Raw genomic sequence first — 14,315 nt, forward strand, 5'->3', positions numbered from 1 at the left:
TTCAACATATTCATAAATCATTTGAGGAGGGGTTAATATACTATTATCAAAACTGCAAATGATACGAAGAAACAGGAAAGAGTGAACATCATAGAAGTTTCAGGAGGATCTTGCTAGGCTAAACTAATGGACAAAAAAGTAAAATGAACTTAAATAAAAACAAATGCAAAATCATGGAAAGGATTGAGGTGTTTTGGTCGATCATAAGTTGTACATAAACCAATAGTAAGAAAGGCCTGCAAAAACAAGTGAACCAATGAGTACAATCCCAGCTGGTATGAGCAAAGTGTGTTATCAGGATCAAAATTCATGTTTCCTCTTGACTGAACATAGGTTAGATTGCATTTCGAACACTATAACCATTTCTAAGCATCACACTAGTGCAGGGGTCACCAACCTTTCGGACCTCAGGGACCACTAAATTCATAATTTTAAATCCCATGGACCACCAATATGAATTAGTAATAGGATGGGATCTTTCAGGCACTTAGCTTGGCCAAGTGGAGGGAAAGGCTGTTGGTGGAGAGAAGCAGCCAGGGTCAACCCTAGGTTTGCTGTCCATTGCAGCTAGGAATCTCAAATACAGCCAAGAATGAATGTTTGTCTTGTAGCCACCCCAGGCGCTTCCTGGGTGGGATCTTGCTGATGGCGGCAGCTTAATAGAGCTGCCCCCGGGTTTCTGGTTGCGTTATCTGCCTAGATATCTGGCAGGTACCTCACTCTTCAGGCAAAGAAGAGGGGGAGAGAAGATACAGCTGGCAAGAGCTTTTCCTTTGAAGTTTGCAGCCTTTTTGGCTGCGAAGAGAAGGGGGGCCAGCCGAGGCTGAATCATTATCCCCGTGCCGGAAATTCCTAGCCGTCTTCTTCACGGCTCAAAGTAAGATACCTCCACTTAGGACAATATAGTTTGAGGACCCCTGATTTAGTGCAATATAAAAAATGCAAATATTTTTCTGGGGACCATCAAAATTTTCTCACAGACCACTAGTGATCCCTGGACCACCAGTTGGTGGCCACTGCACTAGTGGAGCATGTGCAAAGTATAGCAATTAGGGCTTGGAAGGAAAACCATATGAGGAATGAGTGGAGGCACCAGATTTCTTTATTCTGGAGAAGACAGTGGTGGGATATAACTGTCAACATACAGTATATTAGAAGGCTTGTAGAAGATAGAATTACTCAGAGTTATTTCAGAAAGCAGGACAAGGACTATTTAAACTAAAAAGGAATATTGTAGGTTTTAGTTCAACATCAAGAAAACAAATGGCAATGACAAGAGCTGTTCAACAGTGAAACAGACACCTTGGGAAGTAGTGGACTTTCCTTTTTCAGAAGTATTTAGAGGCTGGATTCGCCACCTGTCAGATTTGCTAGAATAGTTGGGTTTCTGCACTGGGCAGGGGGTTGGATAAGATGATCTCCAAGATCCCATCCCACCCTTACATTCTATAACTTTATATTGTTAGACATTGTTTGTAGTTGATTGAATAGTAAGGGGAAATATGAATGAAATAATTCATTCAAGAAAAATGATGGTGTAAAAAGTAAGACTGGGATATGATTCAACCTTAGGTCTTAGACCTTGATTCACTGTCAATCAAGGAAGCTTAGAGAAAAGTCTGATTCTAAATGACACCAGATAAAATCATAGGATGAGGACACAACAACATTTTCAGAAGTAGTCATCCAATCTTCCATGTCTATGTACTGATTAAGATAGTAGTGTATGTGTGTGTGATGGAAAGATAGTAAAATGTCCCTGTGTAAACCTAAGTAATCTGTTAGGTTGAGGGTGGGAGTGTGCATGATCCTTCTTCCACAGTTTTATTAATCCTGTAAGTGGATTACCCTTATCTTAGTGACAAATCACTTTTTCATGCTTCTTACAAGCTAGCTTTCCTGCTGATTCATCATGTAGCTTTTAGGTTTTCCTATTTTATTCCAATATATCAACATAATGAATACAATGATGTGCCACACAAGGCAGCCAATCAAGTTTGTAAAGAGGGCAAATGACGTGTATTAATTTCACACACTCTGGATAAATATTTGGATGCAAGGATGCTACATGTTTCTTTTACTAAGCTGATTTTCTATTATTTATACTTTGGTTTAAAAAAGTATAGCAATGCTATAGAATCAGACAAATAATAACATTTCACTTAAATTTTACAGGGTAAGATTTTGGTTCTCTAAATCAGTGACGGTGAACCTTTTTGGCACCGAGTGCATGCGCACTCATCTGGACCACAACCCAAAAGAAGAGCTGCCCAGGAGGCATGCATGCACCAGAAAAAGAAGTTTCAGCTAGTCTTCCAGTTACTGGCGCACATGCGCGCCCAACAATCAGCTGGCCAACACGTATGCTCACTCCAGAAAACAGAAGACCAGCTCTTCCAGTTTCCAGCACTGCCACATGCATGAAAGCCAGCTGATCATCGCTCGTGCATGCATGCCAGAAACCCAGAAGAGAAACGGGAGACATCATGCATGCCAGGTGACATGGCTCCATGTGCCACTTTGGGCATGTGTGCCATAGGTTCACTATCACGGCTCTATATCCTTCACTGAAAACAAATGCCATTGAACTTTTTGAATCACTGTCTGTTTGAATTCTGAACAATTGCCTGTCAAAAGTTTGGAACACCCTCCTGAGTTTTAACAAAATAACACTTGCCAGCCAAAATGCAACCTTTAGTTTTTAAGTACACTTTCAAAATCTTTTCCAGAAAAGCGTTACTATTTAAAGACTGCAAAAGCTTGCAATCATCTCATTCACTTATCAAAGCAAAGAGATTTATTCTGCTTCCCTGGTATTCTAGCATTTGATATCATTGTTTCTGGCTTTGTGAGCCACCTCCACCCCATCACTGAAATCTGCCCGCTTTCAATTCTTCTATTCTGTACTTTGAAGCAAGTAAGAACAACTTTCTTGTTCTGTAGCAGCCTTTTAGATATTTGATGACATCTCCTATAGCTCCCCTCATGTTACTTTGCTGCCTGTTACCCATGATCAGCCCCAGGTCTATCCATGGGGAAGAGGGTGGGGGGAAAAAATCAAACTAGCAGCTACAACTTTAAGACTGAAGACCTTTTTAAAAATATGCATAATAGATATGGATCTTCAGTCATGCAGTCATTCTATCCAGGTTCTTTCCTAGAATCTTGCTTGGCATAGATTCTTCACCATGTTATAGATCCTTTTCAGAACACACTCAACGTTGTTAATATCAATCTTAAAATATGCATGCAAAACTGGTTCTAGTACCCCAAATATAATCTCATCAAAACAAGAAGAGATTGGAAGCCTACACAGAAAGAAATGGAATTTATTTATTTATAGTAGTTATGCTTTCTTATCATTGTAACTCTGGTAACTCCACCCCCATGGGAAAAGGGTTACAAAATACAATTTAAATAATCAAATCAATGACATATATGTTTAAACTTATCTTAAAATCCAGGGGGGAAATGCAGGGTGGTATAAACTGAACTATTTAAGGGATTCTAATATCTATTCATTTTGAAAAGGATTAGCAGCAGATCTGAAGGATCTACTTCTGCTTTTTATTTACATAGATGCAGATTTACATTTCTAGAGTGCCATCTCAACATCATGGAAGGAAGGAAGGAAGGATGGATGGATGGATTACACAGACAGCAATCAAAAGCACTTGTGTAAGAGCAGCTGCATTTAGAAGAATGACTGGTGACTCTGTCACCAGATGCTCTTTATATAGTGTGAGTGGTATAAATTTTTTTAGTTGGAAGCCAGTATGATGAAAATTGCTACTTTAATCAATTCAATAGAAGGCAAATCTTGGATTTCAACATAGAAGAGGGAAACCTAAATTTAAACATACACACCTGAGCTAAGAAAGTCCTTGGGGAATGCCAAGATCATCAATATACTTCGATCTAATGCCCCATCATCTGTAATGGTTTGTGGGAATATTCTTGGGAGACGGGGAAGTGCCACAATCAGGGAAACAGTCAGATAAGAGGCAGCTTAGCCAGCAGAAGGGACTCTCCCTAGTCTGCAAAAGGCAACTGTGTGTCTGTGTACTTTTAGACTTGTATGTTTCTGTTAATATAACCATAGAACAAAGTAGAATTAGTCCATCTGGTTTTGCTTCCTGTCTGGACTTCCTCACAAGACTGACATCACCTGAGATCACATGACCACTAGGGCCCAAATATATTGTTCATCCTGATTTATCTCAGCAGCTATCTAAAGAAGCAGCCTACAACCTTGTGGGTACCAGGAACCAGTTCCATGGAGGGTGATTTTTCCGCAGATCATGGTGAGGGGGCTTTCACACACTGCCTGGATCCTGCATGTGTGTGCATAGGGTTTCACTCACTTGAATGGACCAGGGGTTGGGGGACACCTGATCTAAAGAATAATTTGGAAAGCAGGTAAACATAAAGGCTCCCTTAAGTTTGGCTCCTGGTAATCACATGAACACAGAAATAGTTTGCACAGCCTTCTTAGATCTGACCCTGTTTAGCTTTTTGAAATCAGTCACTGTTGTTTAGGCACCAGGTGTTTTTTCTCAATTTCCCAGCCCTAAATTAGAGTCTTGGGATTCCCTTGTCGAAGCACTAACTACTTAGTCTGATGCTGCTTTTAAGGATCAACTAAGTTGGAAAGCAAAATGATTATTTCTCAAAGAAGCCAGAGAATTGGAATGGGGGCTATACTGAGTCCCAGGGACTGTAACAACAGTATATGTGGAGGTCACCTCCAAGAACAGGCACAGTTTCATCACTGTCACTTTTGGTTTCCCACTCCTCTTATGAACTGAGATTTGGCTCCTTATAGTATGACTTATCATGTCATTTTCTGAGCTTGGTGATGATGACCAAATTAGGTCACTTCCCTGTGTTCTGATTATGCTACAGATTATCTCTCATCACACAATAATTAATCATAGAACTTTCACACATCCATCACATGATTTCCAGGCAAAGAATGTGATGCTGACAAGCCTCAATATTCTATAGACACTTTCCAGCAGGCTCCCTGCCCTAAATTGCTCTCTCTCTCTCTCTCTCTCTTTTAAAAAAGAACACAGAATTTTTATAATTTTAGGAATAAAATCAATTCAATTTTAAAATAAATCAATGGGGATCTAAAACAACGCAATTCTGGGTGCAGCTATGGGATAACCCAACAAAATACAAGAATACAGCCTGGATAAAGGAGGTGGCTAAGAATAAAAAAAGAAAATAAACTGAAATAACTTGTAGTAACAGCAGAAATAATGGAGAAAAGAACAAGGAAGATCAAGAATTGCTGAGCACCAGATGAAGATGAATTGCATGTCTTTTGTTTGAACCATCTACATCCACTCATTCCCCAACAATTTAACTATATATTGCAGAGAGGTGAAATTGAAGATTGGTTAAAATCTGGTAAAGTTTCCCTGATAATGAAAAATCCAACAAAAGGGACAACACCAGGCAACTATGGGTCCGTTACTTGCTTACCAACATCTTTCAAATTGCCAGCTGGTAGCCAATACAGTTCAACAGCATCTAGTTCAAAACAAACTCTTTCCATCTAAGTAGAAGGGAAATTATCCAAACAGCCAAAGGACAAAAGATCAGCTCCTAACTGAAAAAATGATGTTGGAAAACTGCAAGAAACTTGAAAGAGCTTGGGTTGATTACAAGAAAGCATTTGATTCCCTGCTACATGATTGGATAATCAAGTGTCTAGAAATAACAGCAGTCAATAGAAACATCAGAAGCCTTGTGTAAAGATCAATGCACAATGGAAGGAACAGTTGCTGGTCAATGGTGATAGTTTGGGAGAGATTAATATCAAGAGAGAACTCTTTCAATGAAATCACTATTACCACTACTGGGCAATTTCAGTCATTAGACACACAGCTGGAAGAATGGACCCGACCCAAGCAGAACTAAAAGCCCTGGATAGGAAGTAGAGAAAAATAATGACAATGAATCATGGCCTTCATTCACACATTGGCAGACTACTTACCAAGCACACAGGTGTGTATGAAATGTTGCAAGCACACTAGAAGTTTAAAAAAAGGTGGGGGCATTGGAAGAATATCTGAAGGACAAGGAAGAAGATGCAAGTTTGTACACTGTGAAGCAGTGGTGAAATTCAATTTTTTTACTACTGGTTCTTGATGGGCGTGGCAGGAGAAGGATACTGCAAAAATTCCATTCCCACCCCACTCTGGTGGCAGCAAGAGGTGGTATTTGCTGGTTCTCCGAACTATTCAAAATTTCCACTACCGGTTCTCCAGAACCTGCCAGAACCTGCTGAATTTGACCCGTGCTGTGAAGGCTTACTGAATATCAGAGAGACCAGACTGGCTTACAAGATTGATCAAATGAAGAATAGAAAAGAGAAGTGGGAAGGCAATTACATGGTCAGTACACAAAATGCTAGCAAGTAAAGCAGGTAACAAGACTCCATGGGTGGATAAAAACGCCAAATCTAATTTAAACATCTGACTGACTATGCAACCTAACATAATCACTTTTATTTAGCAAATGATACAAAGGATTTTTTTTAAAAAAAACATGGTTAGTGACTGTTGGATTTCAGTTTTTAGGGACATAGATTTCCTGATAGCAATTATAACTGGCATTTTCAGAGGCAAAGTGATCAGCTATGCTATGGAGACCACAAGCAAGTGAATTGTCTTTCTGTCTTTATAGCATTATAGTCATCATCTGCCTAGAAAGATAGCAACCCAGTGAGTCCCTTCTTACTTCCCTGTATTCAACAACTTCCCTTATGCGGAGCCAAAAGAGTAATTTCAATGTTACTATTCAATAACTTCTCCTTCCAACTTTTAATTTTATTTGCAAAATAATAGACAAATATTTGCAATGTGTGTACAGAAGATATGCAACGCAGAAGGGGTAGAACACTTTTATTTTAATTCTTTTGTTTCCTTTTTGGTGAAGTGGAGCAAAGATGTTTGTTTTAGCACAGGCCAGGTCAGCTTGAAAGAATGGCTGGCAAGCATTAATTGGCTGCTACTTGTCTGTACTCAGTTGGGGGTGGGTGGGATCAGCTGACTCTCAGGTCAGTTTAAAGAATGATTGCCTGGATATTGCCCATCTTGCTCAGGATAACATGCAAACATCATGCATAACAGCTATTAATAGCCATATTTTCCATGAATTTGACTAATCTCCTATCACAGGCATCCAGCTTAGAATTTCATAAATTACTTAAACACGGCATAAAATAGTACATTCTTTTCTCCCTCACAAATCTTAGAGCATATAGTATTTTAAGAAAGGCAGCAAATAATTGTCCTCTCTGCTTTCTTTGCACCATTCAACATTTTATGCCCTTGAATTATATACTCTCTTGCCTGCTTTCTTCTATTGGATATATATGTATGCACACAGAAAGAGGGGGGAGGGAGAGAGGGAGGGAGAGAGAGGGAGGGGGAGGGGAAGGGAGAGGGAGAGAGCCATCAGTCATCAGCCTATTCCCTTTTAGGGTAAGCACCACCTTAAAGTGCAGAAAAGAAGTAAAAAACGGTAAGCAAAATTAGGACCGAAGATTTTTTTTTTAAAAAAAGGAAAAGGAAATATATTGTAGCTAAATCTGTTTTGCACCAAACCATTATGCCTCTCCATATTATTTTGTCCTTGCAAATCATCCTTAATTACAGCATGTCCACTTAGGTGTCTCCCGTGAATACTCTCTTCTGGCCCCCTGTGCTGTGTGGGCAGAGAGAAAAGAAGATCAGAGGGAAAGATTTTTTAAAAAGGCCAAGGCAGGAAGAATGAGTAGCCTCTTCCACTATTGGATCTGTCCCTTTCCACTATTGACCTAAACTCCATCTGTCACCGAAATATATACCTACTCTGGAGTAAACTCTATGATGAGTTCATGGGCATGCCTAGGCATTATTTATCTCAGCAGCATAGAAGTGTTTTTTTCAGCATTTTCTTTGGACCCACTCCCACCCCTTCAGATCAGAACTGTCCCAGCCAAACATTAACAAGTTCTGACCCAACCCAGATAAGTGAGCCAGACACAGATACCGGTCACTTCTCCACTGCTTATCTCAAGAAATGGGGCTCTGGATTTTTTTAAAAGGGGGGCCATTTATGGCCAAATATGAGTCCTAGCAGTGCTGTTGAAAGCAAGTACTGGGCTTGATTGGGGTGTGGAGGCAATGGTGGGTTTCAAAATTTTAGAACCTCTTCTGTACGTGTGGCCTGCTTTGTGGGAGTGGCTTGCTGGCCATGTGACTGGGTGGGAATGGCTTGCCAGCCATGTGACTGGGTGGGCGTGGCCAACTTGTAAAATGTGGTGAAACTCACTTAACAACGTTCTTAGCAACCAAAATGTTGGCTCAAAAACTCTGGCATTTGAAGCACACAAGTCTTAAAGCTGTCAAGTTACAAGACCCTTGCACCCCTAACCCTTTAGAAAAAAACCCCAGGGGTGTTCAAACTTGACAGCTTTAAGACATGTGGACTTCAACTCCCAGAATTCCTCCTCTCGCTCTTCATCTTGATGATGTGTTGACGGGCGGGGGGAGGGAGCTGGAACCTGTTCTAAACGGCACTGTAGATTTGTGGAACCTCTTCTATGGAAGAGGTTAGAACTGTCAGGAACCCACCTCTGTGGAGGGGGGGACTTGTGCTAATATAGGCAGGTTCCTAATGCACCCAGAAGTGTCATTCAATGCATTATACCAGGGCTCACCAAACTTGGCAACCTTAAGACTTGTGGACTTCAATTCTTCACAACTCTGTGGAGTTGAAGTCCACAAATCTTGGAGGACCCTGCATTATGCAAATGACTGTTTGCTGCAGTGTATGCTAAACACATTTGCCAAAATCCTGCTTCCTCCAAACACTGTGGAGAAAGTTTATATTTAGCATCCCTTTTGTGCTCTTGGAGTTTACAATATCACTCATTGTCTTTTTTAAAAAAATTACCATTATATTTTTTTAGGAAATATACCAGATCTCCTCACCCTTGTCTTCAAAAAGTGCTTACCTCTATGTAAATAATAATGCCTGAATTATTATCTTTCACTTGGAATGGTTAACACCCTTGCAAACAGCCTTTAAACATAATAACAGCAAGCTAATTTCCCCCTTAATTGGATATCATTATTCAGTTTGACTTCCTTCTGAACCTCTTAATATATTTTATATTATATTTTGTTATATTTCCAATCACTCTTTAGTTATCATATGCAATACATTTTATTAAAATGCATTTCTGAGTTAAGTCTTCCCAGATTTGTTATGATGTGAGAATGAATAATATTCAGATCTCTTTTTATTGCCTAGAATAATAATCCTCCCTTTTATGACAGTTCATAGAATTCAGATCCAATAATACTTCTTTTTCTTGAAATACACGCAAATGCGGAAAGCAAAAAAAAACACCCCTCTTATAAAATGACTGTCTTCAAAATGTCTTCTCAAATGTAAAAGCTCGTAAAGCTTCTTGAACTGATCAGTGTGGCATAGAGAACCTTAGCTCTAAATAAACTGTCATTGATTCCACCCTGGAGAAGGACAGCTAAAGGCAGCAAATAAATTGAAATACCTTGTTGTCCTACTTATCTGAGGGGGAGGGGGAGTTCCTTAGAGAACTGTTGATAAATACATTTACAGAAAGAAAAGTCCTATCACAGTTTTTCTCAAAGATCATGTGTAAATTTACTGCAAGTGTCGGGGCTGAAGAGACGGAGCCTACAGAACCTAGATCTCCTCAGTCAAAACCTAACACTCAATGACAATTTTAGTCAATCTAGATCAGTGGTTCTCAACCTTTTCTTCACCATGGTCCCCTTTTAAATAGCTTTTGTGGTCACAAACCATCAAGACGTAACTCAAGATTTAAATCATAACATTTCTTCAAGCTCTTGCAGACCCCCTGTGATGACATCAGGCTGTCCACGGACCACAGGTTGAGAACCACTGATCTAGACTATGCTGGCAGCAAATGATGACATTTCTTTCCCAATATATATGGCAGCCAATGCATATTAAGGCTATCCTTCACACTGCTGGATCTGATTTTTTCATGATGCATACAACATACTTACTCCACAATCTACTATAGGATCTTAGCTGCACCTCTCCTTCAATGTATTGTTTTTTTCTAGAACTCTTTGAAAAATAATTGAAGTAGTAACTGGATACAATTTCCATACGTTATCGAATTGTTTAGTCATAGCAGATGGTCACATTATCGAACTCTTATTCCATCTTCTACAATTCCACTATAATACATTGACATTAGACTACATAGTCAATTTGATGTAGTAATTAAGACACCAGGCTAGAAACCAGGAGATTGTGAGACTTGGGCAGCCTACTGACATTGTGCCAGTCACACTTTCCCAGCCCTAGAAAGCAGATAATGGCAAAACCAGTTCCAAAATCTTACCCAAAAAATTGCAGGGATTTGTCCAGCCAGTCATCAGGAGTTAAGATTGAGTTAAATGTGTGTATGTGCACATACACACGCATACACACAAAGAGAGGGGGAGGGAGGAAATGGAAGGAGGGAGGGGGATGGGGAGGGGAAGGGGAAGGGAGAAGGGAAGAGAGAGAGAGAGAGAGAGACAGACAGACAGACAGAGAAGAGAAGAGAATTTTACCCAGTAAATCTTGGGCAAAAGATATTGTACTAATAATGTTGAAATCTATGTGAAGAAATGAAAAGAGCTTCCAACATAGATTCTATTCAGGTTAGAAGTGGTTATCCTGCACTTGTTTCATCCCAATTTCAAATCTTTATCTAAACAACTCTTATTTTTTGTACTTTTACTGGCTCAGGTAAAGTATTTATACTTAGCCATTTCTGACCTCTTGTGTTTGATGACATGGTATTAATGGGTCCTAGCCCTATAGTAAAGCTGAACTCATATACTTTAGCCACCAAGTGAGGAGAGGACTCATTGGAAAAGGCCCTGATGTTGGGAAAGATTGAAGGCAAAAGGAGAAGGGGACAGCAGAGGATGAGATGGTTAGACAGTGTCATCAATGCAATGAACATGAACAGTGGATGATTGGGGGGCGCTGGCATGCTATGGTTATTGGGTCGTGAAGAGTCAGACACAACTTGGTGACTGAACAACTAAGCCTTACAAAGGCTTCCCCTTTCAGTCATTCTGCTCCAAAAATCAATGTTCTGAAGAAAAATAATTCAAGATCTTAGTTTCTGGTTTTCTGGCTGTTAGAATCCCAGTTCTCAGCAATTTATTTAAACTGCTTGCTTCAGTAATATCTTCCTGGTGGAATTTAGAAGTGCCACGGATGCCTGGAAGTACTGTTTTAGAAATACATAACTTTGATATTTGGAAGTGGAGATGAGAGGGTAGGTTTTCTGTATTTTACATGTATGAGCTTTTAAGTGAAAGCAGACAAATGCCACGCAGAGGTATTATCCAGCAAACAGATCACAGAACAAATGAAACCCAGCAACTCATCCATATAGGAAATTACATCAGCATGTTGCTTTGTTATACAGTGAGAGAGTGTTTATCAGGGCCAACAGAAAGGGAAGCATCCACTCAGACATTGTTACATTAATTTCCCATGGCACCCAGACAACTCTGTCAGATTTAGAGTCGCACTCTATATCCAGGGGCAAAAGGCCACATGGTCCATCAGGTGAAGTGCTAACAGATCCATTATTTTAAAAAAAATTCTTCAAGACCCTGATAGACTTGAGAAAAAACAGTGTAATGCAAACCACTAAATGCAAATAACCTGAGATAAAATTACTTACTTTGTTAGTGTTAAGCAAAACAAGAGAGAAAAAGAGACTGTTCATCTTGTTGCTCTCTATTCCATTCCCCCGCATTTTATCTTTATTAAAAAAAACTAGCTGAGAAACGTTGCCTTTTTTATTTGTTCAACTGCTATCTAATAGCAAGGGAAAGTCAGTGAGCACAGCCATTACTCATTACTCAGTGGTCCTGTTGTAGTCATCAATTTTATTTTTTTCACTCACACACACATTAGGAATGATTGGAAGACTAGCAAAGCATAATAAATATGACTTTTAGGTGATAAAAGGGATAAAAAATGTGCAAAAAGTTAGTTTCAATAGCACCACATTATGGGCATACAGTTTATAGGCTTATGGCTAAAAAACCTAATCTCACAAGAGGTAAACAAAATCAAATTGTTTTTTTTAAAGAAGAAAAATATAAAACCCCAAATATTTAACTTCAAATGTTTATTATAAAAATTAATAGTGGATAAATAATGTTCATAAATAGTATTCTGTGCACTTTATTTCTATTCATTTATTTATTCAATTTCTATAGCCAGCCATATCAATTAATGACTCTGGGTGGCTCATAATTTAAAAAATTAGATTCGACAATTAAAACAATTAAAACATTTTAAAATATAAAACATAAAAAACACACAGTACCCAATGTACTTGGCCATTTCAAATAAAGCAGGAAACTGAGGCCCTTAGCACATTCATGCTAATTAAAACTATGTTACATCTTCAGAGTGATTTGGTTGCTTTCGGGGAGCCAGATTTTGAGCACAATGATATTGAAGCACAAATTGCCAACTTTGTTCAGATCATGGTGATCACGTGGTAAGAGAAAATTACAAAAGAAAATGCTCCAGGCACATCATAAGATGGATTACTCTTTGCTATAAATGGAGCAATCCCAGCTGGACATCTGGAAGACGTCTGGTGACCAGATTCCAAATTAAAACAAACATAATATTACAGTAAAAATAAGATCTTCACGGACATACTTGAGATATGATTAAAAGGCTGAAGTACATATAATTCCTGAACATGCAAGAGAAATAAAACTAATAAGCACATATGTCACTCTATTCAAGTAGAATAATCTTCAAACAAAGCATTTCTGCTTTCTTTTACCACCAACCTGTCTTTTTCCTGTAAATGCCAGACTTTAATTTGAGGCTGCTGGGGAACAATGTTAACTCTATGCTTCCCTCAATCTTGTTTCTCCAGTTGGACATCCTTGATTAAAATGACTTTTTTCTTCTTTCAGCAAAGGAAGGAATTGGGGCATCTGACTTTGTGTGTATAACAAAGGATATTTTCCAACTTTTTCACCAAAGAAAGGAAATAAATAAATAAATAAATAAATAAATAAATAAATAAATATATATATATGAAAATATATGGAGAAGAACTAGACATAGTAAACGACTACATATACCTAGGCCAACAGATCTCAGTGGAAGTTGATAAAATAAAGGAAATTGAACAGTGTGGTTAAATGTAGTTGGCAGGCATTTGGCAAACTAAGCATAATTTTCATGAACAACTTCTCTCTTTGCCTGAAGAGAAAAGTTTTCCATCGGTGTGTGCTGTCTTCTCTAACACATACCAGTGAAAAATAGACGCCTTATAATCAATACAAAAGCTATGAATGGCGCAAAGAGCCATGGAAAGATACATTCTTGGCATTACAAGACAAGATAGAAAGACCTGCACATGGATTAAAGAATAAATAAAAGTATACAATATCATCAAGAAAGTAAAAGCCTGGAAACAGGCTGGTCACATAACAAGAAGAAATGATGGCAAGTGGACCAAGGCACTGTTAGAATGGATCCCACTTGATAAAAAGCATCCGTGAAAGAGACCTAAAATAAAATGGATCCATGGCATCAGCAAGTATCGTGGGCCCATTTGTAAGGTGGCCAGATTTTCAGATTGGCAAAGAGGGACAACTTTGACCGGGGTAGGGGGGCTTGATTAAAAATTTTATACGGAGCAACAAAAATTTTCGCAAAAATAGTATTGTAATATTTTTTTAATTTCAACATAACTACAATTTCCAAATATAAATTGTAACTGTTGCCGAACATCAAAATTTTGATCACATGACCATGAGGATGCTGCAATGGTCACTAAGTGTGAAAAATGGTCAACAGTCACTTTTTTCAAAGCCATTGTAACTTTGGTCACTATACCACCTTTCTTGCCACAGTTCTTAAGTGAATAACTGCAGCTGATAAGTTAGTAACATAAGTGAATCTGGTTTCCCCATTTGACTTTGTCAAAAGGTCACAAAAGGCAATTAAAATTACCCCAGGACACTGAAACCATCATAAATATGAATCTGTTGCTAAACATCAAAATTTTGATCGCGTAACCATGAGGATGCTGCAATAGTGTGAAAATGGTCACTAAGTGTGAAAAATCGTCATCTGTCACTTTTCTTGCCACAGCAATAGCAATAGCAATAGCAGTAGACTTATATACCACTTCATAGGCCTTTCAGGCCTCTCTAAGCGGTTTACAGAGAGTCAGCATATTGCCC

Source organism: Thamnophis sirtalis, unplaced genomic scaffold (assembly GCF_051295495.1).
Source record: "Thamnophis sirtalis isolate CommonGarterSnake01/CBP01778 unplaced genomic scaffold, rThaSir2_p1.2 scaffold_6, whole genome shotgun sequence".
In the NCBI taxonomy this organism is placed as follows: Eukaryota; Metazoa; Chordata; class Lepidosauria; order Squamata; family Natricidae; genus Thamnophis; species Thamnophis sirtalis.